At 36.4% G+C, this 26,089-nt stretch overlaps 1 protein-coding gene across 1 annotated transcript in view; it reads left to right on the forward strand.

Annotated features, from left to right (window-relative positions):
- The window catches only part of LAMA2 (laminin subunit alpha 2), a 615,841-nt gene that overhangs the window by 66,548 nt on the left and 523,204 nt on the right, over positions 1-26,089 (forward strand).

Raw genomic sequence — 26,089 nt, forward strand, 5'->3', positions numbered from 1 at the left:
GAAGTTGAGTCATATTTTTAAAAATTATTTAACAATCAGGTAAAATTTCTCCTTAGCTTCTATGTATAAAGGCAAAGAGTCTTGAGTGATTTAGTCCAGGCCTTCAGATTTATGTGATGTGGACCTCTGGGTCCTGTAGAGGTCTATAAATCCAAATCATACCCAGAATAACTTATAAAATATGTTGCATTTATTTAACTGATGATAGAGGTAGAATCAATTAAAGATTATTTCAAGGTCAGTGGCTCTGTTTCCCTTTAGTTGAAAATGGAATATTCTGAAATGACAAAGAAAAAGCTTGTCATCTACCTCTCTTATTATTGAAAGGGCAACAAACAAATACCTATATTTCTCCTGCCTCCAATAAAATAAACAAATCATGAGAGATTACATTGATCACTTGTGTATCTTTGTGGTCATTAAATTATTATTACTTTTCTTGAAAAAAAAATGCATGGTTGTGTTGGGGGAAGATTATTGGCCTGAGAAATAGATGGTCTTGTTCTGGTACAGTCCTTCCGCTAACTGGTGTTTTTAGTCTCTGAATTATGATCACAAATAAGTGATCATAAGTGACTAGATAGTTTTTAAAGCCCCCTTCTTCCTATTCTCCCTCTTTCCGTGTTTTTGCCTTTCTTCCCTTCTTGATACTAAGATGCAATTATTACTTTTAACTGGTTCACATTCTAGGAGTGGAAATGTGGGTGCACGTTGTTGACAAATATAAATAATATTGTTTGATCCTATTGCCACTGCTCTAAAAAGGTGTCTAGAAAACACTGAGGTCATGTGGGCTTTTTAATTTTTTATTTATTAAAAAAATTTTTTTAATGTTTATTTTAGAGAGAGAAAGTGTGAGAGAGGGAGGGACAGAGAGAGAGAGGAGAACAGAAGATCTGAAGCAGGCTCTGTGCTGACAGCAGTGAGTCTGATGTGGGGCTCACATCTGAGCTGAATCAGAAGCTTAACTGACTAAGCTGTTCATGTGCCCAATGTGGACCATTTTTAAAACAATTTTTTCTTTTTTTTAAGTTTATTCATTTATTTTGAGAGAGAGAGGGAGAGGGGGAGAGAGAGAGGGACACAGAATCCCAAGCAGACCCTGTACTGTCAGCACAGAGCCTGACATGGGACTCAAAATCACAAACCATGAGATCATGACCTGAGCTGAAGTCAGATGCTCAACTGACAGAACCACCCAGGTGCCCTGAAAACAATTTTATTTCTTACCTAGTAGACACTTCAAATCACGGAAATGTAATTGTAACCGTGTCTCATGTGACTGAGATCCTTCACATCTGGTTATCTTTAGACCCTGTGTTGTGTAAAATTCACTGAGTATTTTCCACTGAGTGCTTTGTTTACTGTTATAAAATCTTAAAATGTTACATCAAAGGAAAACTTTCATCAAAAGAACCTCAGCAAAACCTCAAAACAACCAAATCTTTTCCTCATCTGTTTAATTCATTAGCAAAGGCAGCACTGTTATCCCAGCTTATAAACTAACTAGACTCATCATTGTGGCCCTTTTACATATGCTTTTCCCATGGCCAAAATTCTGAAAATTACTAATAAACACTGGCAAAGAGAGGTTAAAAACAGGCAAGCCATTGCATATTTGCTGACAGAACATTTACAGAAATGCTATCTGTGTGAAGCACTGGGAAATTTATCATTTGAATAGTCTGAATTACAATCCATGAAGAACGTAACCCACTTGGGGGGCAATACCTTCACCATTCCTCTAGGTTAATTTAAACCAACATGCAGATGTTTTATATGCTCCTTGAATGGTATTCCACAAAGTTGTGTTTTTCCATTTGAGTTTTGAATATGCTGATCACCTTTCATAAGCAGTGCCATTCAATTCACTTGAAGAAAATAAACTTTTTCTTTTGAGTAAGTAGTGGGAAAGAGAAGTCAGTAAAGACAGAGGAGTGTAGAATTGTTGACTGAAAGGGCATCAAGAGAGTTGAACCCTGTATTTTTAAAGTGGGAGTGATCTTTATTATCACTAAAAGAATCTGCAGGTGAATCGATACCTGACATGGGAAAGGAATGTTTGATGAGTAGCCAATGATGTTGAACTTGTGGTGTTTTCCAACTGACCTGCTTTTCTTAGGAAGGCAGCATTTTTGTGAAATTGTGTTTGTTTGTTTGTTTTCTGATAGGTTCTAATTGAAGTTTGAAGGTTCATTACACAATTTCTGGAATATGTTGTCAAATATAATTCACGTCTCCCCTAGTGGATGTTGGCATCATTTTATAGGACAGGGGACTCCGGACTGCTCAGCTGTCATCAATATTTGGCTCCAATTTCATTCATCATGGACAGAATTTCTACCATGTTTTGAATCTACTTTCAAATGTCAGTCCAAGCAAATATGAAAGAATAGGTTTGAATCTAAGTGGATGAATGCTGGCATTCAAACAACACATTTAGGCTAAATCTTAGTCTGTTTCAATTATGCAGTCATAAGTGTTTCATAGATGTATCACCTAAAACCCCAAAAACATGTTACTTCGTCAAAGTCATCCTTATTTAAGTTTAATCCAAAAAATTCACATCAGAAATGTTTGCTCTTATTACACACACACTTCTCATGGAGCAAGACGTTTCTGATTTTATTTGGGAAATTGAATATATGTCGGGTAGGTTTGGATTGCTCAGTAAATGACTCTGCTTCAGCATGAGTACTGTTTTTATTAACAGATTTTATAAACTGGCTTGGTAGTCTCTAGTTCTGTAGAAAGAACAATCTATCATAATAAACCTGTAACATAAATGTACAGGATACATTCTTGTTTCAAGAGTCTGTAAGAGGAGTCCCCTCATGAACAATTTATATCAGAGGGTCATAAAATGAGCTATTGCAGTAGCACAGGCAGCTGGAGTGAATGGTGTGTTGTTAAGTTCCTTTAAATCATGAAAAAATATACTTTCAAAGATTTATTAATCTTACTCCAAATATATATATTTTGTAAATAACAATTGGAAGGCAGAGGTTATAGTTTTTAGAAGTACTGAGCTGACCATATATTAGAAAACCAGATAAAGGAGGGCAGTGATATCCATTCCGAGTAAAGTATTTTGCTGTTAGACACTTGAGAGCAATGATGGCTGTGCGGGTATCATTTTATTTTTCTCTTGTGCAAGTTTGAGAAAAGTCTTTAAATATTAATTTGCATTTTGGAAAACACAAACTCTTATATTGTATTGTATTTAGAAGAAAATTTCCCTGAAGATATGAATCAGATTTGGTAACATGGTCATCAACCGAACTATGCCTTTATTTAATTATTCAAAATAAGTAACACTGTGAAAGAAAATTGAGATTTGTCAATTTTTATTATACTCTCATCTTATTTCTTGTTTATTTGAATCCATTCACTTTATTCTTCTTTCAGCTCAGCAGGGCTAAGATCTGAAAAGGAAACGAGAGGTAATCTACAGGGTATGGGTTTCAGAGTGTGAGTGTCTGTAAACAAACAAGCATTTATCAATGGCATTAAATCAATTATAGCACTTAGAAATATATGTAAGCAGTTTAAAAATAATTCCTGGCGAGTTCCATTTATTTTAAAATGTTTGAAATGAGTCATTGAAATGTCTCCCACTATTATTCTACCTTTACATAGTAATATTTGAATCCATCTAAAGTCATTCTTCATTTTATGGGCGCCTGGTTGGTTCACTGGGTTAAGCGATCGACTTTGCCTCAGGTCATGATCTCACTGCTTGTGGGTTCAAACCCCACATCAGGCTCTGTGCTGACAGCTCAGAGCCTGGAGACTGCTTCAGATTATGTGTCTTCCTCTCTCTCTGCCTCTCCCCCACTCATTCTCTCTCTCTCGGTCAACAACAAACGTTAAAAATATTTTTAAAAATGTCATTCTTTATTCCAGTTTTTCCTTCAAGTGTAGGTAGCAAATTAAAATTATGTAAAAATTCTTATACTTCTAGACTCATAGTTCCTCTTTTCTGTTGAAATACAGCTAGCTGTTTTGAAGTTTAGATACACAAACCCATCTTTTTTTTTAAATGTGTAGAACAACCTGACTATTCTAAAACACTTCTTAGTAGTATTAATCATCATTAAAGAACATTGAGATCCACAGCTAAATTTATAATGAATAGAAAGTTCATTTCAATAAATTTTTGATGTTAAATGGTAGAGATCAGATCTAGATTTAAAAAAAAAAAAAAGGCTTTTCAATTAGTCGACTTCACATCGGGTTCCACCTTGTATCTGAAATTCAACTGTTTTGATGTACTTTTAGCCTAAGCAATGAATGGTCTAAGCAATTGACCACAGATTTAAAAATGTGACTGTCTTTATGTTCTGTGTTAGTAGAAGCTTCAAGGTTAGACCCTTGTTTAAGAGCAATTGAATATCTGACTTAAATTATTTTTAGAAAATGCAAGTTTTGTGTGGACAATTTTTTGAGGTCTCCACTGTTGTTCTTGGTTAACACAGAGACCCTTCAACTTAAAAAAAAATAAGCTAAAACAATCCATAAGGACAAAGGCTGGAAACAAAAGAAAAATAATTTGAACTCAAGGGGTTTTCCTGAGCAAGGTCTTAAGAGTGTGCCAGCTCTTTTTAAGAAAAGAATTATATATAAAGGCCACATTTGTCTGAATGGATTGAAAATCCTTATTATTTTGATTGATGATTTGATGGTTATATCAATGCTAAATATTCATTAAAAAGGATCTATTCATTCACATTTTAAGATGAGGTAAATTGAGGGAAGAAGTAGGCCAATGTGCTGAGAAATGAGCTTTTCTTTAACAAATGGTTAATTCTGTATTCTTTAAAAAGACCAAAGATCAGCTTAGCAAATAAGGTACTTGGGACACAGGAAAACTGCCCTTTTGTTTTGAATCTAGAATTGATTGATTAAATTTCCTTGTGGATGTATTGCATACAACACATTTCAAGGGCAAAATTCCTCCTCATTACATACCTACGTGAAGGTCCAAATTTCAATGACTAACTCAAATAAGCGTAGGCGGGGAAACGTGTTCACGGACTTTACACACGTCGTTAGAGGAGTGTAGGTAACAAGATGGTTGTGAAAACAGACTAAAGATGTATCCAGGATATTCATTTTCCATCCATTTTTGCTACAACAAGCTTTCAGGCCCGGGCTCTGCACCAAGACACAAAGCAGCCTCAGGGAAGCTTGGTTACCATCTCTGCCCAGGGGGGGTTTGTCTGACTGATTGCTCATTAACACATAGGTTCAAGCTCTTTACCATTCCCAAAGACATACAAAATCAAACACTGATAAAACGAGAATATTAATGAAATCAATTTTAAAAGCAAAAGAAAACAAAGAAATGTTGTTTTTTTTTTTTTTCAGGTACAAAAGACAAGCACAAAGAACAGTCAGTATCAAGTGTTCCATTAAATATTCATTGAGTAAAATATCTGTGTGCACTGTTAGATTGACCTCATGTGCTTTCGCCTTGAGCGCCCGCTTGCTACATGTCAGGCTTAGAGGCACACTCCTGACCACTTTTCATGCTACTTATTCCTGTGTGATACTGTGCTGATGACACCACTGGAATCTGCACTGACCAAGACTTGATGAGTATATTTGCCTGACATTTTTGAACGATTCCGCGCAAGAGTGTAGGGGAATCCCTGTCAATCCAGAGCACAAGGTTTGCATGGGCTCCCAGGAGGATGCACGTTTTAGTCTGAACTTTGCATCTCAGGTTATTTCTAAGTTACTCAATCTCTAAAGACATTATATTCCCAGCCCCAGGTTCATCACTGCTCAAGGACAAGATTCCCATCCCTTGTGCCTGCACCTTTTTTTTTTTTTTTTTTGCCGAAGCTGTCAGGACCAATTTTGCTACTTAAGGATTTGCACTGAAGATATCATTCATTCTAGTTTCATTCTAAATTTGATATGGGCTTATTGAATCAAACAAAAAGAACTCAGTATAAGACGACTATTTTTTTTAAAGTTTTAGTTTTGACACAGAGGGAGAGAGAGAGAGCGTGCGCATGAGTGGGGGAGGGGCAGAGAGAGACACAGAGAATCGGAAGGAGGCTCCAGGCTCTGAGCTGTCAGCACAGAGCCTGACGCGGGGCTCCAACGCACAAACCGCAAAATCGTGACCTGAGCCAAAGTCACGAGCTCAACCGACTGAGCCACCCAGGAGCCCCAATATGGGGCAACTATTAAGGAAAGGCTTTTCCTCCAGTGTGGTAACAAGTGATGTGTGGCTGATCTGGAAGGTCTTTACAATGACTGAAATAAAGCTGTGGCAGCATTGATGTCTTGGATGTAATTGTCTGCCCTGGGCAAGTATACCTTAGAAGAAATAATAGGGCTTAAAACATATTCACATCGTTCATTCATTCTCTCATTCCTTCAACAAGTATTTCTGAGCTTCTTTTATGTGCCAGCCACTGTTCTAAGCAGTAGAAAAAAAAAGAGTGGACAAATCTCTGTTCTTGTGAAGTTTTCATTTTAGAAGGGATGGGGATAGGGGGATAGGAAACCATGAACAGGAAACAAATCAACAAAACAATTTCATATAGTGATAAGGAGTGGGAAGAAAATGAAACAGGTGTTTTTTTAAATTTTTTAAAAATATTTTTATTTTATTATTTGAGAGACAGAGACAGAGCACTACTTGGGGAGGGGCAGAGAGAGAGGGAAACACAGTATCTGAAGCAGGGTCCAGGCTCTGAGCTGTCATCACAGAGCCTGACGTGGGGCTTGAACCCACGAATGGTGAGATCATGACCTGAGCCGAAGTCGGATGCTTAACTGACTGAGCCACCCAAGCACCCCCGAAACAGGTGTTTCGATCGTTCACGAGGTGGGAGTCACTTGGGGTGGTGAGGGAAGGCCTTGCTGAAAGGGGGAATGTATTACCTAAAGCCCAGTTGGAGGACTTTCCAACTATAAGAGATCTGAGATGCTGGGGCTTCCAAATGGACAGAGAAATTCAGAAGTCCTAAGATGTGAATGAATGTCTCATGTGGGGTTAATCTTCTACTGGTTGAGGAAGAGAAACAAAGTCATGAAGGCTAATACTGTGAGCTAGGGTAAGGGTAGTCTGAGGTAAAATCAGAAAACATGCAAGGGCCATACTGTGTAGGATCTTGTACATTGTGGGGCTATGTTAGAACTTTATTCTAAGTGCAGGGAAAACCAACAGATGATTTTGAATCTAATACTTTTCTTAATACTTTGTTATTCTGCCATTTGGAAAAGAACAGATTGTAGGAAGAGTTGGAAGCAGGCAATAATTCTAGTGAGACTCCACAAGAGGCTTTTCCCAATTTGTTTCTATAATTCCCAAACTCTGAAGGAGGCTACCAAGGCTTCTTCCTCAGTTTCTTCTTCTCTGTTATGGGCCAAGACTCCTGATAAAATTTGGGACCAATTACTATCAATTCTGGCTGACACCTTGGCCAATTGAATAGGGTTACTATCACTATAGGACCAGATGACAGAGAGGAAACTATTTTTTTAACTACTTCTTTAGTCTCCACAGGATGACAATACCACTTGGTAATAATCCCATGTATGCAATTTAGCAGACATTTTGAAATCTTACATTACCACTGACATTCCAGTCTCTGAAGGCAATTCACATGAATTCCCAGTTCTTTGAGACTATATTTCAAGTGTTACATTACAGCTTCCTGTGTAGTTTTAGACGTGGGTTAATATTTTCTTTATTTTAAAGCAAATTAATATTCTGTATACAGAAACCATAGCAATGTTACTATTTATATAGAACAAGGAAAATTAAGAGTGCTCTATACATGGAAGACATCATATACTTTGGGAATGACTTTGGTGTTCTCATGGAGATGGGTTCCATGGTGGAATGATGATCAACACCAAATACAATGATAGCTGATAGTTATTTTGAGTACTAGAAAGAGATAAGTATCTATACTAGAAAATGGAATATGGGTAGATATCAGTGAATAATTTTTATTTCAGTAGTAACTAAATTGAGTGAAATAAAGAATATTGCTATTAGTGAGGGAAATACGATGTTTTCTTCTTTACAATGTATAAATTACAAACTACAAATCACTAGCATTATTGTGATTGCAAATTATCAAGTTTCTTATGAAAATTAAAATAACCTTCTGAACCCCATATCATATTTAGACGTTTTGTTTCAAAACCAATTCTTGAAAGAAAATAAACTTATGATGACTTTTAATTATGCTGCAATTAATTTTTAGAATTTCTGCCAGGATAAAATGTCACAGAGTCTGAGTTCAAGACATAAAGGCAGAAATCGAAGTGTGTGAAGATCCTTCAGATACGCTGTCACTTCTATTAATTCTCATCTATGTTACTTGACCTACCAATGTTAAGAGTTTTTTCAGCTGTCTTTGAGTTTACCAACCCCTTGTGGGTACAGTTAAAAAGATGACTTATTTGGGGTTTTATAACTGAAATTGGGTAAGGTTCAACGTTTCAACAGATATAAAAACAATTTAAATATATTTTAAAAATATTTTTAAAAAATTGCTCAATTTTGCTCTAAAACTTATTCCTGAATGTCAGCATATATACTTGTATTACAGCATAGAAAATTCAGTTGTTGGGAAGTATATTCTATCTAATTCTATTAGTCTTGTTAATCTTGTCAGGATGCTTTTGCTTAAAACATGTTTTAGGATTAATGATAGAATTATTGTCACTAAGTTGATCCTTCCTCCGTTGGTTTGTCTACATAAGCTGTCTTTGGGGAAATGGATTAAGTTCTCATTTGGAATGACTGTAGCCTACAGCATGAACGTTGGTAGCTAAGTGTCTCTAGTGAGAGGTGCTAGGCTTCTTTGGCGTGTCTCTTGAAGCAAGATGCATGTGCACTAGGGCTGGTTTTATTGGTAGCTGTGTGGGAAGATAAGAGTAGGAGCCCAAGCCTCTCCTTTCTGCTCCGGACATGTGGTGTCCTCTTTTCCTTTCCTTTCAGAGGGTTTGTGTGGCTGCGGCTTTGACAGTCAGGAAGAACTCATCTCTTTTGCCTTCCGATGCCTGGCACCAAAAAGGCACAGTGAAGACTGAAGGCAAAATGTTTATTTTCTTACATAGAAGAAACATTTCAAGCGTTTTGTTACCAATGTTTATAATTTAACACGATAGTTATATACATAACAAAAGTTAACATTATTTTGCGGGTGTAATGTGCTTCGTGTTGTCATAGGTATAAATGCAGTAGGGTGTTTGCCCTCAGGAAAGTATGTAGTCTTATTATGGATAGAATGGTTTCACAGAAAATAAAATTTAGTACTGATAGAGAGAACTTAGGTAAGTAGGGGATATGACAATATAGAAGAGAATGAAAATCATTGCCAGGTGAGTTAACACAGAGAGCATTCTAGGAGGAGTGGCATTTAGAGGACGTGTTGTGATTAGAGAGAAGGCAGCCAGGTCTTCCAGGTGGAGTGCCTAGAAATAGAGCCTGTAGCCGAGGTTTTAGTGCCTGTGATTTCCTGAGGGGGGTGCGCTCAGAAGACACCTGTGACAGTGAGGAAGCGGTAAAGGGTAGAGGAAAAAAACCGATAAAGATGTCATATCTTTGACACATGGTGTGGTCTAGAGAGAACAGGGGGGGTTTCCTCCTTAAGGATCTGGGTGCCAGGATCCGTCAGTCACTGGCTGTGGCCAGAGGTGTGGGGGTAGAATAAGAAATATAACTTGCTCGGTGTCCCAGGGCAATGTGGCTCTCACCCACAGAGGCGATTCTCAAGAGGGGATGGTGTGGCAGGAAGCCTGCTACAGCTGAGCGATGGGTGCTCAGGCCTGGTAAAGGGGGGCAGGAATGGCACTAGCAGAATTTCCTCCACTGGGCAAATAAACATTAGGTGTGAGAGATGAAACCATCTTGCTGGGAAGTATCCATTAATGCAGAGTTGTCAAGACTTCCAGTTGGTGGTACCTTATTAACCATTAGACATTGCTCCTTTGTGTTTTATCAAGCAGTGAGATGGCTTTAAAAAAAAAAAACTCACTTTATAAAATACCCTATCATTCCTTTCCTTACAGATAGGACAGTTTATTGATTAAGAACACTAGGTTTTGAATCAGACAGATCTGGTCTTAGACCCTAGCTCTACCTTGGCTGTTAATGGTTTTTGTGAGTTACTGAATGTGCCTGAGTCTCAGATTGCATCTGTAGTCTATGAATAATCACATATGCCTTATGATTGTTGTATTTTATGTAGTAATCCATGTGAGGCATTCATCATAGTGCCTGGCATATAGTAAATGTTCCATGAATGACATTTACTACTTCACTCCAAATAAGTAAAACTTTTAGTCTCTCAATACAGAGTATTTGGGGCCATTGTTGATTCTTTTCTGGGAGTATTGACAAGGATGGGATTGGTGTAAGGCAAGTGATATACACTGGGCACACTTGTGTTTGTATCTGAGAGTAAGTGAGTTCTTAAATTTTGTGTCCCAGCACACCTACCCCTCAACATCACTGCAAAGTAAATCTTCATGCTGAATTAGGAAAAAAAATGATATTGGAAATGATGGCTTATAGATATATTAGAGCATCCATAAAATCCATTACAAAGGAAAATGTATTCATAAGGAAATGGTTTTGGTAATACCTCGAGAATAGCTCTAATCCCCAGTGGTGTCCATGTCTATGCCTCTTGTAACATATATTCAATATTCTCTGCAAAGTATTGGTGTTTTAGTTATGCTATTGGTTTAGCATAGTTATGCTATGAAAAAAAATAGTTTCTGACACTAGTAATTCAACAATTACTTCCCTAATAGCTGAAGTTATTTTTATGTGGGTCAATCCTAAATCAAAGTCATCATAAGATGCCTCAGACCTCTTATTGGTTTGGCTCACATGCTAATAAGCTCAGGACATTAGAGCTCATTTGAGAGCAGGATTCACGGTCCCTTTACTGTGAAGACTCCTACCTCTGGCTTTGGCTCAAAGACATGGGCACACAAAAAGGACACTGGTAACAGAGTTTGACATTCTTTATAATTTTTCCTCTGCCAGTATCACTCTGTAGTCCTCAAATCAAAAAGAACAAGGAAGGTATTTTAAAATTAGAAGCTTGATTAGAAATATACTATTTTCTGCCTTTTTCTTTACATTATTTTCTTCAAAATACCTTTGAAAACTCCACTGATAATTAAAATATTGAAATTATAACAGTATTTATGGTATGGTTTGTAAATACTTCTTGTAACTATATACTTCTCTACCTACATGACTTAATATTTGGTTTAATTGCCCTTAGACAATGTTCTTTTTTAAGAGTTTGCAGGACTTCTCCATGGGAATTCGAGTTTGAAGGAAGGAGAAAAGATAGATGGGTAGATAACAAAGAGAAACTGATTTTTTTACTGAAGGAGCTTCACAGAGCCCCTTCACATACAGGGAACCATTAAAGTATAGCATTAACCCTATTGTTTCACCTGTCTCCATAAATAACTAAGATTACTCACTGCAGATGGTCAGCAACCATGGGAATGGATGGAGTCCTTGCTTTGTGGTGGTAATTCTGTGGGACCTTATGCTTGATGGTCCCTTCCAGAAGCAGTCCTAGGAACTGCCTTCCAGCACAAGTGCTGGCTCACATTTCAAGTGAATGCATTTTCCTCCTCAATTGCTTTTAAAGCTTTGCACATTAACACTGATCTCCTGCACCATTTAAAAGGCCTAAATATATCCCACGGTAGCTAGTCCAGTCAAGGTAAGTAGTCAGACACCAGCATGCTGTGCACAGTATGTCAGCTGGCCTGTCCTGTAATTCAGGGTATTCTATTTATGCCCAGTCAACGAGGTGGCCTTCTAGTTGCTCTATCAAACATAGACTTGACGGTCAAAGAGGTCACAATGGAACAAAAACTATTCCTGCATCCTACTAAAATTGTTGCTTGAAGTCATAGAATATTTGCTATTAGTTACTAACATCCAATTTCTACCAAAAGACATGTCTCATAAGTTGTGAAAAAGTCAATTCTCTATGTACATAGAATCTTAAACTCTAGTATCCATACCTATTGAGGTATATACCAGCATGCCAGGAGATAGCCACAGTTGCAGGATAAACATGGTACCATCTTGTGGAATATAAATTCTACTTAAAGCTTTTGACGGGGCATGTAGTAAGAAAAATGCTGATTTGTATTAAAACATATTAAAAAAATTAATGAGATAGAATTGAAAGTTCACATGCACTTTTAAGATAAATCCACAAAAGTTAAAATATTTTCTGGGGGTACTAATTCATATTCTTTTGCCAGTAGTATTAATGCCTATGAAAAGTTTAAGGAGTACTGCTCTAGATGTCATTGATTTTCAGAGAAATATTTATGGAATAAATCTATTAGAGAAGTAAGTAGAAATGAGCCTGTAGATTCACTGATCCATCCATCCATCCATCCATCCATCCATCCATCCATCCATCTGTCCATACAATGTTTATCAAGTCATTCCTATGAATGAAATATTTTATTATTATTAACTTTGAATATCAAATAAGAATTATATCTACCTTGTGATGCCTATAATCTACTGCAAACAATTTTAAAAGTAAATAACATATGGTGAACTAAGTACAACAATAAATTAAATAGGATATAGGAGCATATGACAGAAAAACAACAGATTCTTAGAAGAATTGGGGAAGACTTTCCAGAGAAAGTCACAACTAATATGAGATTTTTAAGGATGAGCAGAGTAATTAGAATTTGCAGTAGGGCTAGGAATGGGTGGATGGAGCAGAATATTTCAGGCAAATAATTTATTGCTTTAGCTTGTAGGGTAGTACTAGGTGAGAAAGTGTATAAACTATTCTAGGAACTAAAAGAAATTTGGAATGTTTGGGATTTAAATATGAAGACAATGATGGAGGAGAAGGAGAAAGCAGGGATCAGGACTAAAGAGTGGAGAGGGAGAAGGTTGAGCGATAGGCCAGAATCTGATCATGAGCCACTTTGTAAGCCTTGTTAAAGAATTTCAGGAAATCCCTCTGAAGACAAGGAAAATGAATCAGGGTGGGGGGGGGGGGCACGGTCAGGACAAGAAAATTCACTGAGAGGCTGTTGAGGTAATTGAAGGGATTGATGATAATGACCTGAACTAGGATGGTGGCAGTGGAGATGGATGGGCATGAATGGACTAATGGACTTTTTTAGTAGTCCCACTCAAAAGGACTTGAAAATGGATTAGATGCAGAATGTAAGGAAGAAGGGGTGAGGCATGAAACTCCAATTTTTAAGTTGGTTAAAAGAAACACAGAAAGACCGATTTTGAGAACAAACAAGAATTTCTACTTGGGTGGTTTTTTTTTGTTTTGTTTTTTTTCATTTCCATTGCCTGATAGAAACCCACATTCAGGTGTCTAAGCAGCAGTTGAATCTTTAGAGTCAAAGCTTAGGGGAGAACTCTAGCTGGTGATAATGATTTGGGAATTTTTAGCATAGAAGTAGTCATTGAATCCAAGGGAATGAATGATACTGCCCAGAACAAGTTTGTAAAGAGGAAAAAAAAAAAGGTAGTAGGAACACCGTGAAAGCCATCAATAGAAGAGGAAGAGGGCATACCTGGCATTTTTATTTTTCTCTTTGAGAGGTAAATTTTCCACATGTTTCAGGCTATTTTACAGAGGTATCTTACTAATGAAGAGTACACAGTGTGAATACTGTTAACATGCATGAGGAATGTATATTGAGATCTTCAACCTATAAATACCATTTTAATACATATGAATCCCAAGAAATTCTGATAAGTTTAGGTTCATGGTTTTGTGTTGCAAGATATTCTTCAAATGCAGGACTTCTTAAACTGATCCATACAGCACTCTTATGACCCAATGGCAATATATGGACATAAATTATTATTCTTATTCTCCAAACTGGGGTTCCCATATAATAGAGCTACAAAATCAAAGACATATTCCATAACTGACTATTTTCTGCTCTTTGTATATATTCACATATGCATTTATTTTGATGATATCTGTCATGAATATCCTTCTGGCTTATAACCTTTTTCTTTATGATAACCTTTGGTTAGAAAGAACGTCACATGGTCAACTTTTAGCCTCTCAAAAATTTTTTAAAGACAGATATTTAAACTAGGTGAGCTAAATTTTATATACGATAAATGCTGGTTCATTTGCTTCAATACTGTTCTCAGCCTCTGTTGCTTCAGAGGAATGATTATAAATACTTTACCTTTCATTTGAATTAGGTTTCTGTTGAGACAAGTATTTTCTGAATATGTCCTCACTTCACAAAATTAATGTATTTTCAACCTTCTCTAATTTTACCACTGTTTTGATAGTTTTATAGCAGAGGAAAATGTATTGAAACAATTTCAAGACTTTTTAAAATTTTTCTTATTTGTAAGATATATGGTTGATTCATTCCCTCCCTAGATTGGAACTACTGCAAAATCAACATTTTACTTTTAAATGAATCCAAATGTATATATTCTGGTTAAATACCCTCAGCAGTATCAGTTGACTTTCCTTTAAATGGAACTTCTATTTCAAAAATAAACCATCAAAAATATTATATCCTGAGTTACTCTGTAAGAGGGGATAAGTATGAAGTAGCAAGCCAGCAATAAAATAAGTATCCTGGATGCCCACCAGATTCACTGACTAGCTAACTGACTCACACATTAACCAAACAATTTTGAGATTCAGAGCAGGGCCTGAGGAAAATTACCAATGGATATTTGTAATGAATTATTGGGGTTGCTTGTAAGTGTTTGAAACTTCAATTATTACAGCTGTGTATGCCAAGAATCCAATTATTCTTTCAGCCAATTTTTCCTGACCACCTACTCTGTGCCTTAGTCACAGACACTGAACAAAAAATACACTTGTCCTTTCTTTATAGGCATTTTTGGTCTATGGGGGAAACCAATCAAGCAATCAAATGAACATAAGTATAATTTAACATGAGGTAAGGTAAGAAACAAGATTCTCTATAGTGTGTCACCAAAGTACATGGTCTTCAGGACAGACAACAGTCAGGAGTCACTTCTCTGAGAAGTGACTCATGGAAGGATGAGTAGGAAGTAGGCAGGCAAAGTGGGTTGGGCAGAGGGCTGGGGAAGGTATTTATAGAGAGAGATCCACATAAACCATAGTCTTCTCCTCATGTACTCAGAGAAGGTATGGAGCCCTCAGAGATATAAAAATGTCATTGTGACCGTGGCATAATGGTGAGGAAAAGAGAGTTTAAATTGAGGAAGGTGTCACATCATACAAGGCTTTAAAGGTTATACTGAGAATTTGGCACATTATGCAAATTAAGTAGTATTGACTATTTAGGTCAGGGTTTTACCAGCTTATTTTGTAAAGGGCCAGATAATAAACATATTTGTTGCAGCTATTCAACTCAACTGTTGTACAGAAGAAGCAACCATAGACAACATGCGTGTGAGTGGGTATGGCTGTGTTTCAATAAAGCTTTATTAAAAAAAAAAAACAGCATGGGCAGTACCTTGCATACTCCCTGTAGATAAATCCTAATTTCCAAGTTTCTCCATTTGAACTGGTGCAAGGATATTTTGGGACTTTAACAGTGCCTAGTCAGCAAGCATCAGTGTACTTTATACATTGAAAACTGGGTTAAGAAAAAAAAAATTGGACTCCTTTGATTTCCCTTTGAAGTCATGTCATAAGAAGAAAGCAGCAGGCTGGTTCATCTGCCAAGAGAAAGAGCATAAAAGACAAAATGAAATGCCAGAAACTGGATTACTGGAGGGAATGAGTGCTAAGAAAATGTTAAAAAGCTTTCTTGAAAAGCAAGGATCACTTGGGAGGTGAACTTGTTCAAAGCATGCATTAACTCACCTCTTGCAAGAACAAACTGTATTACAACACTCTGCTCCAGCTTGTCTGATATACAGCAGCACCTGTGGTCTCTGTAGACAACAGACTCTGTACTTGAAAAGGATTGAGTTTAGTGCTCATGCTGTAGAGAATGATGTACTGTCATGAAAGTGTTCAGATGCAATCTGGAAAGCTAAAAGGACTTTTACAAAGTGGATTTGGTTCCATCTTATAATCGTACTAATTTATTTGAGTAATTTCATAAAACTTTTTATGCTGAAGTGACCAGTTGATAAAATTCTTGTCAAAGTCAAATAAGTATATTTAAAAATCTTGGAGTTAAAATGCTGGACACAATTTGAAGAAGATAGTTATCACTCAGGATGGGCTAGGTTATGCTGCATTAACAAGCAACTCCCAAATCTCAGTGTCTGTAAACAACCAATATCTTTTTCCACTCATAATACATGTTCATTGTTGTCAGCAGGGGCCCTACTAATTTTATTCACTGATGGAGCAGTCATCAGTTCAGTGTTGCGGGGGGTCAATGATAGAAGGAAAGAGAGCAATTAAATGCTTGGTCTAAAGTGACATATATTAGTTTTTCTCACAATGCATTGGTCAGAACTAGTCAAATAGCCTCCATTTACCTATAGTGGGCCAGGATGTTCAACCTTATCATCCACATGCCAGAAAGAAAAAGTTGGGAATATTTGGCAAACAGCGTTAAAGATTATTGCAGACACTTTTATTTTGTGTGTGTATTTATTTCATTGATGATTATCTTGTCAACTTGATGGAGGACCACATGAGAGCGGGAACTATGATGGTTCTTGTTAATTTTCCTCTACCCAGTGCCTGAAATAGTGCCTGACAGAATGAGGGGCTCAAAAAATATTCAAGTGGATAAAGTGGTCTATCCAATCCAGTTCTTTGAGGATATACTATACAGGGCAGTGTGTTCCTTGTGATCAAACTTGTGAAGAGAAATTATATCCCCCAAATCTCTTGTTAAAATAGACACAGTTTAAAAGGAGCTAGGGCTAATTTTTAAATGGTCACATAGTTCCTTTTATAACAGAAGACACTCTTCACATGCTGCATACTTGACCTTGGGGGTTTATTCTATTGGTTGATGCTAATCCAGATTGTCCTGTTGTAATAAACAACTACCCACATCTTGGTGGCTAAATACAACAGGGGTTTGTTTCTCACACCACTTGTCCGATTGGATTATTGGGTAGAAAAAAGGGCTGTGTTCCTTATAGCCACATAAGGACTGAAATTAATGACTGCTCCACTGTATGGAAAGCTCTTGATCACCTTGACTGAGGTAGGGACACCTGGAGGGTCCCATGAATTTCTTCTATGCTTTGGCCAATATGGCCTATGCCCCTTCTACCTAATGTGTGAAGGTCACTGGCCAGAACTTATCACTTGGCCTCACCTAATGCAAGGTATCTAAGTGATGTTGGAGAGTAGATGGATGTTTGAGGGCTCCACTTTTTCTACCACGGAGACAATATGGACAGAGGTAGTTAAAGGTCTAAATATTTATATGTAGATATGTAGAAGAGCAACTTTGCAACTTTGCAACTTTGCAACTGTGGGGGTCTTATCCTGAATATGAAACTCACTAGAAAGCAAAAGGGTCAATCGGGCATGGAGTAGCTCATTCATAATATAAGTGATTTGATGATGAAATGATAGGAAGAATATATAGAAAAAAGAAACTGATTGGATTTTTAGAGTCAGGTCGGAGCCCAATAAATGTAGGTTGTCACTGCTGTTATGGTACAGAACAATGAAGGGACTATCTGCTATTAGGAGAAATATTTAATGAATTGATGTCAACAATGACTTCTGATATCAAGTATTAGGACAATGCAGAAGAAAAATGTTTATTTTACTTTTCTGGATTGGTACTCAGATACACTAACATTTGGTGTATATTTAAAAATATTTTGCTGGTTGTCCTGTAAACACCTTGACTTTGTGTATTAATGCCACTTGAAATAACAATACTCCATACATATGCATAGGTTGCTGATACTAACTTACCAGGTTCTAGACTTTCATACTAATGGGAAGAGGGTCTCTTCAGGATTTATTTTTCTTTGTGGAAACAAAGCTCTTTTTTTTTTTTATTTGGAGGGACATTTCTCATGGAATAATGGGTCATATTAGGTTACACTGAGGAAACTTTTGTTTATTGAGTTGTCCACATATCTGTTAAAGGAATTTCACATCTATAAATAAATAAGCTTATTTTTCCATGGTGCCAGAAAGATAATGAGAATTTTATATAAAAATATTTCTACCAGCTGAAATATCATGATTGTTATTCTAATATTCCACAAATACTTAGTGAACTATGTATCTGTTTTTGAATATTGGGGTAGGTGTTTTTAATTTTTTCGTCTTGAGAACTACTTACAGCAACAATGACAGACTTGATTTTAATATGGGTATTTTCAGATGTCTTTTACCAATACTAACACTTAGACTAATACTAATAAAATGATCACAAATCTGGAAAGCCAATCATTGGACAAATGTAGGATTTTAACTTAATTTAAACTTAAATCCGTGCAAGATAGTATTCAAAAAGTCTCAGTACTTCTCTTTCCTACAGTCACGAATGCCGCTTGCCCCAAACCAATCTACATACTACCCTTCTCCATATTTCCTGATGAGGCAAAGGGTGTCCTCATCATCCAGATGGCTAAATCAGAAGCCTGGAGCCATCGTCTCATTCTTTCTGTCCCTCATAGTCTCATGTAATTAGTCCTACAATTTTCAGTCCATAAAGACTTCCCGATTCCCTTCCCCCAGCTCTGTTGTTTGTTCATTATTTCAGGCTAACATTTTCAACCAGCCTATTGCAAGATCAAACTGTTCCATCTCCCTGTGGTGATCTTTCTATAATCTACAGCTGGTAGTATTCCCCTAATTAGAAGTCTGAAGTAGCCACCCCACGCCTCATCAGTCAGGATACAGTTCAGACTCCTAAGAGTTGGATCTCATTCCTCTCAGGATCTCACCCTTGCCTGCCTTTCTTATATACCATCTGAACCTGAGATGTTAAAAACAACTTCCAGTTCCTCTAAAATACCAAGTTCTGTCTCACTGGCTTTCCTTTGTAAATACTATTTTACTGCCTTCAACACAGAAATATAACCCCCAGCTCCCAGTTCATCAGCTTCTACTCATCTCTTAATTGCTAGTGACTCTTTTCAGAAGCCATTCGGCAGTTCCTGGTCAATGAAGCTGCTGACCTCTGCTCTCAGCACAGTGTAGTAGTCTAACATGGCATTAGTCACATATTACCAAAATTGTTGCTTTACTTGTGTTCTTCACTGTGTTGCTCCATGAGGATACCAACTGTGTCTTCTTTGTTTATTCATTTTGTTACACTGAGAAAAATTTTAAATGCAGAAAAAAAATAAACGATAAAATAAATACCCACATTCCTATCTCCTAGAAATAACAACTTTTGGCATGTCGTTTTTTTTCTTACTAATAAATCATAAAGAGCTAACCTCTCTCTCTGTCCTAAATCCTAATCCTCTTCTGCCCCTCTTACAGGCGAACAGCATCATGGGTTTCTTGTCATTTTCCTTTCCATTAAAAATACTTGTATATACATATTATCTATCTATAGCCAATATTGTGTCCATTGAATATTTTTCCAAATAAAATTTTGTTTTATACCTTTTTAAGCTACTGCTTGCAATTTTGTTTTATTATTTTATTTTATTTTTTAATGTTTTTTATTTATTTTTGAGAGAGAGAGAGAGAGAGCGCAAAAGAGTGTGAATATGCCGGGAGAGAGAGGGAGACAGAATCTGAAGCAGGCTTCAGGCTCTGAGCTATCAGCACAGACCCTGATGTAGGGCTTGAACTTGGGAACAGTGAGATCATGACCTGAGCTGAAGTCAGACAGTTAACTGATTGAGCCACCCAGGTGTCCCCTTACAATTTTATTTTAATATTTTCTTGGCATGGATAGATCTCACAAACATAATATTGAGTTAAAATTGTGTGAATATGCCAGGATGTTCTATAAAGTTTATCTCTGTCAATTTTGAGTGAAATTGATATATCATTATTGCCTTCATTTGTCTTTGGATTAATAATGTGATCAAACTTTTTCCCATTGGCCAGTCAGATGTTCCTGACTGAATTTTCTTCAAACTCATCTTTTTCTCCAGAGAATGAAAGGGTGAATTTCCATGGGCAAATTTCCACAGGTGGTGGGAATATTTTAGGATGTGTAGGCGGGAAGCATGGTCAGTGTCCACTTTACTGTGAAAGAGTGGCAGAAGGAAAGGATAAGGAAGGAAGATGATGCTAAGAAGCTTGGAGTTTTTTCTCCAAGGATGGAGATTTATTGATGGGCTTTACTTAGGGGAACAACCGCTTCAGAGCTGTGTTTGAAACAATGAGCTTGTGAAGGATGCTTTGGAGGTCAGGGCCATAGGGATGAGAAGATCTGCAGCAGGAAAACAACTGTGAAAAATATTACAGTTGACCAGACAAGAAATGGAGATGGTCTGAAATGAGCAGAGGGAGTGGAGAGAAGTGGCTGCACTTGCCATTTATTTGGGAAATTGAATGTCAAGGATTTGGGTTGGATCAAGTATAAAGGTCAGCATTTCATACACATAGTGTAAATATGAATTATGATATGTATTTAAGATGTACTGCTGATATTATTTTTCCTTCATTAAACTGAAAAATAAGGCAATCAGATCCTATTAGACATTGTCCCGTGCTCACCATTGTATACCCAGTGCTAGCTCATAAAAAGCAAACTATGCATAATAAATACAATGGCCACCTATACACGGCTGCCTGCATTATGTGGAGGGTGGTTATTCTTGCAAACTCTACCCTTTCCATTTTTATCTGTCAGTCATCCTCATTTCCCCATATCCAGGTGTGATTCAGCCACCATATCTTTTTGTTTTGTTTCCTGCTGTGATGCTGGGGCAATTCAGAGCTACTAACAAATTCTCATGTTTAGTTTGAGGTGATCTCTTCCTATTCATCAGGCACTCATGTTCTTATTTTGGTGTCATCACTAGGTATAACTATTTGATTAATGCCTCCTCTTTCATAGCAGATGTTTGAAAACTTACCTCTCCCCTTAGGGACCTATTCATATGTATTTAAACATGAAGATCATTAAAGGTAAGCATCCAGATGTGAACTCCCTCTGCTACTCTCCCTTTCCCTAAATTTCTCATTTTTTCTGTTCAAAAGATTGTCATCTTTTAACTTTTTGGACACTTCTAAAGAAAAAAAAAACCGAGCCTTACAAATTCTGCAGGATCAAATTGTAAGTTTCTCACAGTAAAAGGCAATTTTTCTAAGGGAGAAATGAAGTATCTTTGTAGAGATGAGAATTTAAATGGATTTTTTGCAATGGGAAAGGGAGAGGTTTTTCACCAGTCTTATGGGTTTCCATCTGAATTTTTCTGTAATTTAATCTTGATAGTCACTTTTGATGGCGACAGGTATAGTTTAGCTAAATTTTATTCCATTTCCTCAGTTTTCCTGGGAGAGTACCTATGGCTGAGTTTGTATTAGAAAATAACATACGTGGCCTGTATACACCTTGGGAATCACTTGACTGCATTGGATTAGGATAGAAAAATAAAATAAAGATTCATGAATATTTCAAAGTTTACTGGTAACTGTCACTTTCTTACTCATCTTTGTAGATCTACAAATTAATTAGTTGGTAGGTCTGAAATGCATAGTTTTTATTATGCGTCCAAAGACTGCATTACTTTTTAGTCTCCTTTGATATAAATCATAATATAGTGTCTTATAAGTACAGCTTTTAAAAAACCCTTGTTCATAGCCTGCCTCATTCTTTTTAGATTTATGTCCATGATATGCATGGTCCTGAATGTGGAATGGGTCTCTGTGAAGAAAAGTGGGTCAGATGGTTGCTTGTGCAGATTGGGGAGAAACTGATAGCTTCCTAGGCTCTTTTGAAGGGCAAGGTTTTAAAATACGGATTAGTCAAGGTTTACAGTGCTGCGACCAGCTTGCACACTTCAAACCACTATGCAATTTTAAAGTAGTCACTGCTTATGGCAAAATTCTGGTCTTTTGATGTCAGCACAGGAATAGACATTTTGTTGCAAAGTGAGGCAAAAGTAGAGAAAAAGAAGAACATTGGATTTTTTTTTTTGGGGGGGGGAGAGGATTGACTTTCCTTTAATAAGATTTTTTTCCCCCTGTTAAGATCTAGAAACATCAAGAAAATGGCAAACAAAAGCAACAAAACTTCAGATGAGAGCCCACTTAAGGATCTGATATTAACCCTGTAATGTTTAAAACAAAATTTTGTTTGGAAAATTTTCAAATAGAGAATATACTATGAGGAACCCTCAAGTGCACATTACTTACTTCAATAATTACCACTCATCACCTAGTTTGTCTTCATCTGTAACCTTACCAACTCCTTTTTTTCCACACTGGATTCTTGGAAACAAATTTCAGATATTATATCACATAATCTGTAATCTGCTCATATGTAAGTATGCATCACTAATAGACCAGGATTTTTTATAAAAACATGATTCCAATACCACTGTATTCCAATACACTAAAAAATGAACAATAACTATTTCATATCATCACATAGTGAAGATATAACATTGCTTTTTAATGTATTAACTGAAATACTTTTATGAAGAAGAGCTTTCCGTCATTAACCATTTTTTAGCCTCATGTAGAGTTCATGTAAGTAATTAGATCAATTACTTGATACTTGCTCTTCATTTTACAGGTCTTAGAAACAATGAATTAGTTCCTAGTATTCTTTAGTTGGTGATCACTTTGCTTTTTGTATCTTTGTAAACTCTTGGATTTTTAGCATACGTGTTTTGATGTATTGCAGTTACTTTTCTTTTCAGTGTTCAAATTGCCCCATCTTTTTTGGTGGGAGAGTCTTCAGTTTGGTTTCTTAGTCTTTTCAAATCAATATTCCTTGATATTCACTGTACTTTCTGGTATATTAAGATATTGCAGGAATGTCTTGCCTATTTCCTGCCCTTCTCTTAGAAATGGTCATTTCATTGAGGAACTCTGTTTTTTTTTTTATAGTGGGAAATGATAGAGACTACATTTAGGCCTGTAGGGCTGTTTGCTTTCAGTGTGTCAGTAGTTTCTATGTATTTCAGGGGACCATATGAGAAATATATATTTTTAATAGAGAAAATCCATAATGAGCTCATGCTGATATAATAAGCCTTGTATTTAACTTCTTTAAATTTTATATTTTTATCTCTTATCCACTGAAAGTTTTTATTCCTAATAACTATTTTCTCTGTCATGCTCTGTGTATATATAGTTTCAGAATAATACCAATATTATCCTATATAACATGGTTACTGAAATGATTTTAAAATATTTTTAGTTATTATTTTGTGTTTCTGAAACATCCCACTGAGCACGTACAAATTACCTTTTTTTAAAAAAAAACTTACCTTTAAAATTTTTAATTAATTAATTAATTAATTATTTTTAAGTAGGCTCCATGCCCAACATAGGGCTTGAACTCACAACGCTGAGACCAAGAATCTCATGCTTTTCCAACTGAGCCAGCCAGATGCCTCTATTACCTTTAAAAAATTACCTTTAAAAAATTCACTTTACTTCACTTCACTTCACTTCACTTTACCTTTCTAAAATTTACTTTGACTTTAGTCAAATTACCTTTAAAACATTCACTTGAAAAAGTCATTCTGTGGTTAGATCACAAACTTGAATTACAACTTCATTTCCTGTGATTTTTGCTTTTATATTTTTTTTAATGTTTATTTATTTATTTAGAGAAAGTGAGAGGGTGTGAGTAGGGGAGAAGGGCTGTGAGAGAGGAGAAAGAGAATCCCAAACAGGCTCTGTGCTGTCAATGGAGAGCCTAACACGGGGGCTCTATCTCACCAACCATGAGATCATGACCTGAGCCAAAATCAAAAGTTGGATGTGTAACCAACTGAGCCAGTGAGGCACCCCTTTAAGATATTTTTAGATGTTCTGTTTTGTTATATAATAATATAAAACTTTTATATAGTTCCAAAGTCAAATCTACAGAATAGGGTATATTCAGAGAAAACTAGATTCCATTTCTGTCTATCTATTCTGTTTTTTCTCCCTGATGTTTAGCCACTTAAAAAAATATTTGGATTATCTTTTCATTTTTTAGGAATATATAAAAATAGTTTATTCAAACAATCCATTTAAAGATTTATTCCCCAAGTCTTCTACTGCTATAAGTATTCTTACAATCAATTGTTTTATGCATGTGTCTTTTATATATTTGTCAGTGTATCTTTAGGATAAATTCCTAAAAGTGTGATTCATCAGAGAAGGGTACACATGGATGTAAATTGGTTAAATATTGTTAAATTCCCTTTGATGCGAAGAGCTATTTTCTAGTTCTAAGATCAGTGTATGAGAGTGTATTTTTCCCCATAGATTCTCCAACAAATCATGTGTCTAAACTTTATATTCTAAAGCTTCTTTGAGGGCATGTCTGGTAGTTATTGGGGAAGAGGAAAAGGGAAACAGTATGATGGGAAGAGTTCTGGATTGAAATGAAAGGCCCAGGTTCAATTCCTGGACTGTAATTAATACCTAGACAAGTTAGCCAACTTTCTTCATTTGCCCCTATAGATCTGTGATGAGGACTGAATGGAGATGACATTTATGAAATTTGTGATAGAAGACCTTAACATACTAGTTACTCAGCATGTAGTTTTAAAAACATAAACTGATAGAGATTTTAAAGTATTTGGAAATTTCTTTTTCTTTTTTTAATATAGTCATCTCTCTCTCTCTCTTTTTTTCTTTTAAGTTTATTTATTCCAAGTGAGAGAGAGAGAGAGACAGAGAGAAGGAGAGGGAAAATCCCAGGCAGGCTCTGTGCTAACAGCAGGGAGCCTGACGTGAGGCTCCATCTAATGAACCATGAGATCATGACCTGAGCTGAAATCAAGAGTCAGACGCTTAACCGACTGAGCCACGCAGGCACCCCTCTTTTTCTTTTTTTTAAAGTCAAAGGCAATTAGTTTTATTTTTAACTTAAAAAAAAATCATAGAATTATTGTAGCAGGTTTCTCGGACAGAGAGTTGTAACACCCAGGCTTTTCTTTCCAGGAAGCAACTTTATTCGTGCTGGCACCATTCAGTTGGGTTCGTACTCACATGGCATAGTTTTTATACATTTTCTGTTTATTTGTTTATCATATATGGTTACACACAAACATGCAGTCTGATTAAGTGGTCTCATGTTACATGGTCATAAGGGATGTTGTCACATATGCATATAGCTAGGTTGCCTTGAGGTCTTTTGTTTTTGTTTTGTTTTGTTTTTTTCTCTCCTTAGGGAGGGGATCCTACCACATTATCAGGATTATTGATTGAATATTTTTGGAAATTTCTAAAAGTCCTTTGGTGAGAACAGATAAGGGGATATTTCTTACTGGCCAATGATGTTAGGATCGCCACCACCTAGATATCATGATGACCTCTGGTGCCACCTCCAAAGGCCAAAAATCCATGTATGAACATGGTTTATAAAAATGCAATTATAAAAATACTAAGTATGTGTCCAAAATTGCATGCCAAGTGCTTTACCTGCATTAATAATTATATAATTATAATTATGACAACATTATAATATAGGGGTTATTATTATCCTCATTTTATTAGATAAGTAAATTGGGGTGCGAAAGACTCAGGAGCATAGCTACTATGGTTGAGTCAGTATTTGAAATTGGCAGTCTGCAAGTGTGTGCACACGTGTGTGTGTGTGTGTGTGTGTGTGTGTGTGTGGGTATTTTGGACGTTTGGGTTTAAGGGAAGAAAATGTTCAGTGCAATAAATGAAGACCAGTTCAGTGCCATATAGGTAATGTGGCTATATGTCCTCATATGCCTGGGACTGTGCTAGTTGACACTTGATACCTTGATATAATCGCTAGTAGCACCAACTTTCATTCTCAGATGTCATTCTCCTTGTGGGTAAAAGGAAGTTGTAATCCTGTTTTTTAGAGGCACGTAATAAAGAGGTTTAATGTTATAGTAGTGCAAAATGTTTAGTGGGAGAATCTCCTCTCCTAAATCAAAGAAAGACCATTGAAAACACCACATTCCTGGGGTGTGGTCTGCTAGGAATTGATCCAGCCTGCAACTGTAGTAAACATCCCCCTTAGAGCTTCAGTCCCTAGT

The sequence above is a fragment of the Lynx canadensis genome, chromosome B2, assembly GCF_007474595.2.
Source record: "Lynx canadensis isolate LIC74 chromosome B2, mLynCan4.pri.v2, whole genome shotgun sequence".
Taxonomy (NCBI): domain Eukaryota; kingdom Metazoa; phylum Chordata; class Mammalia; order Carnivora; family Felidae; genus Lynx; species Lynx canadensis.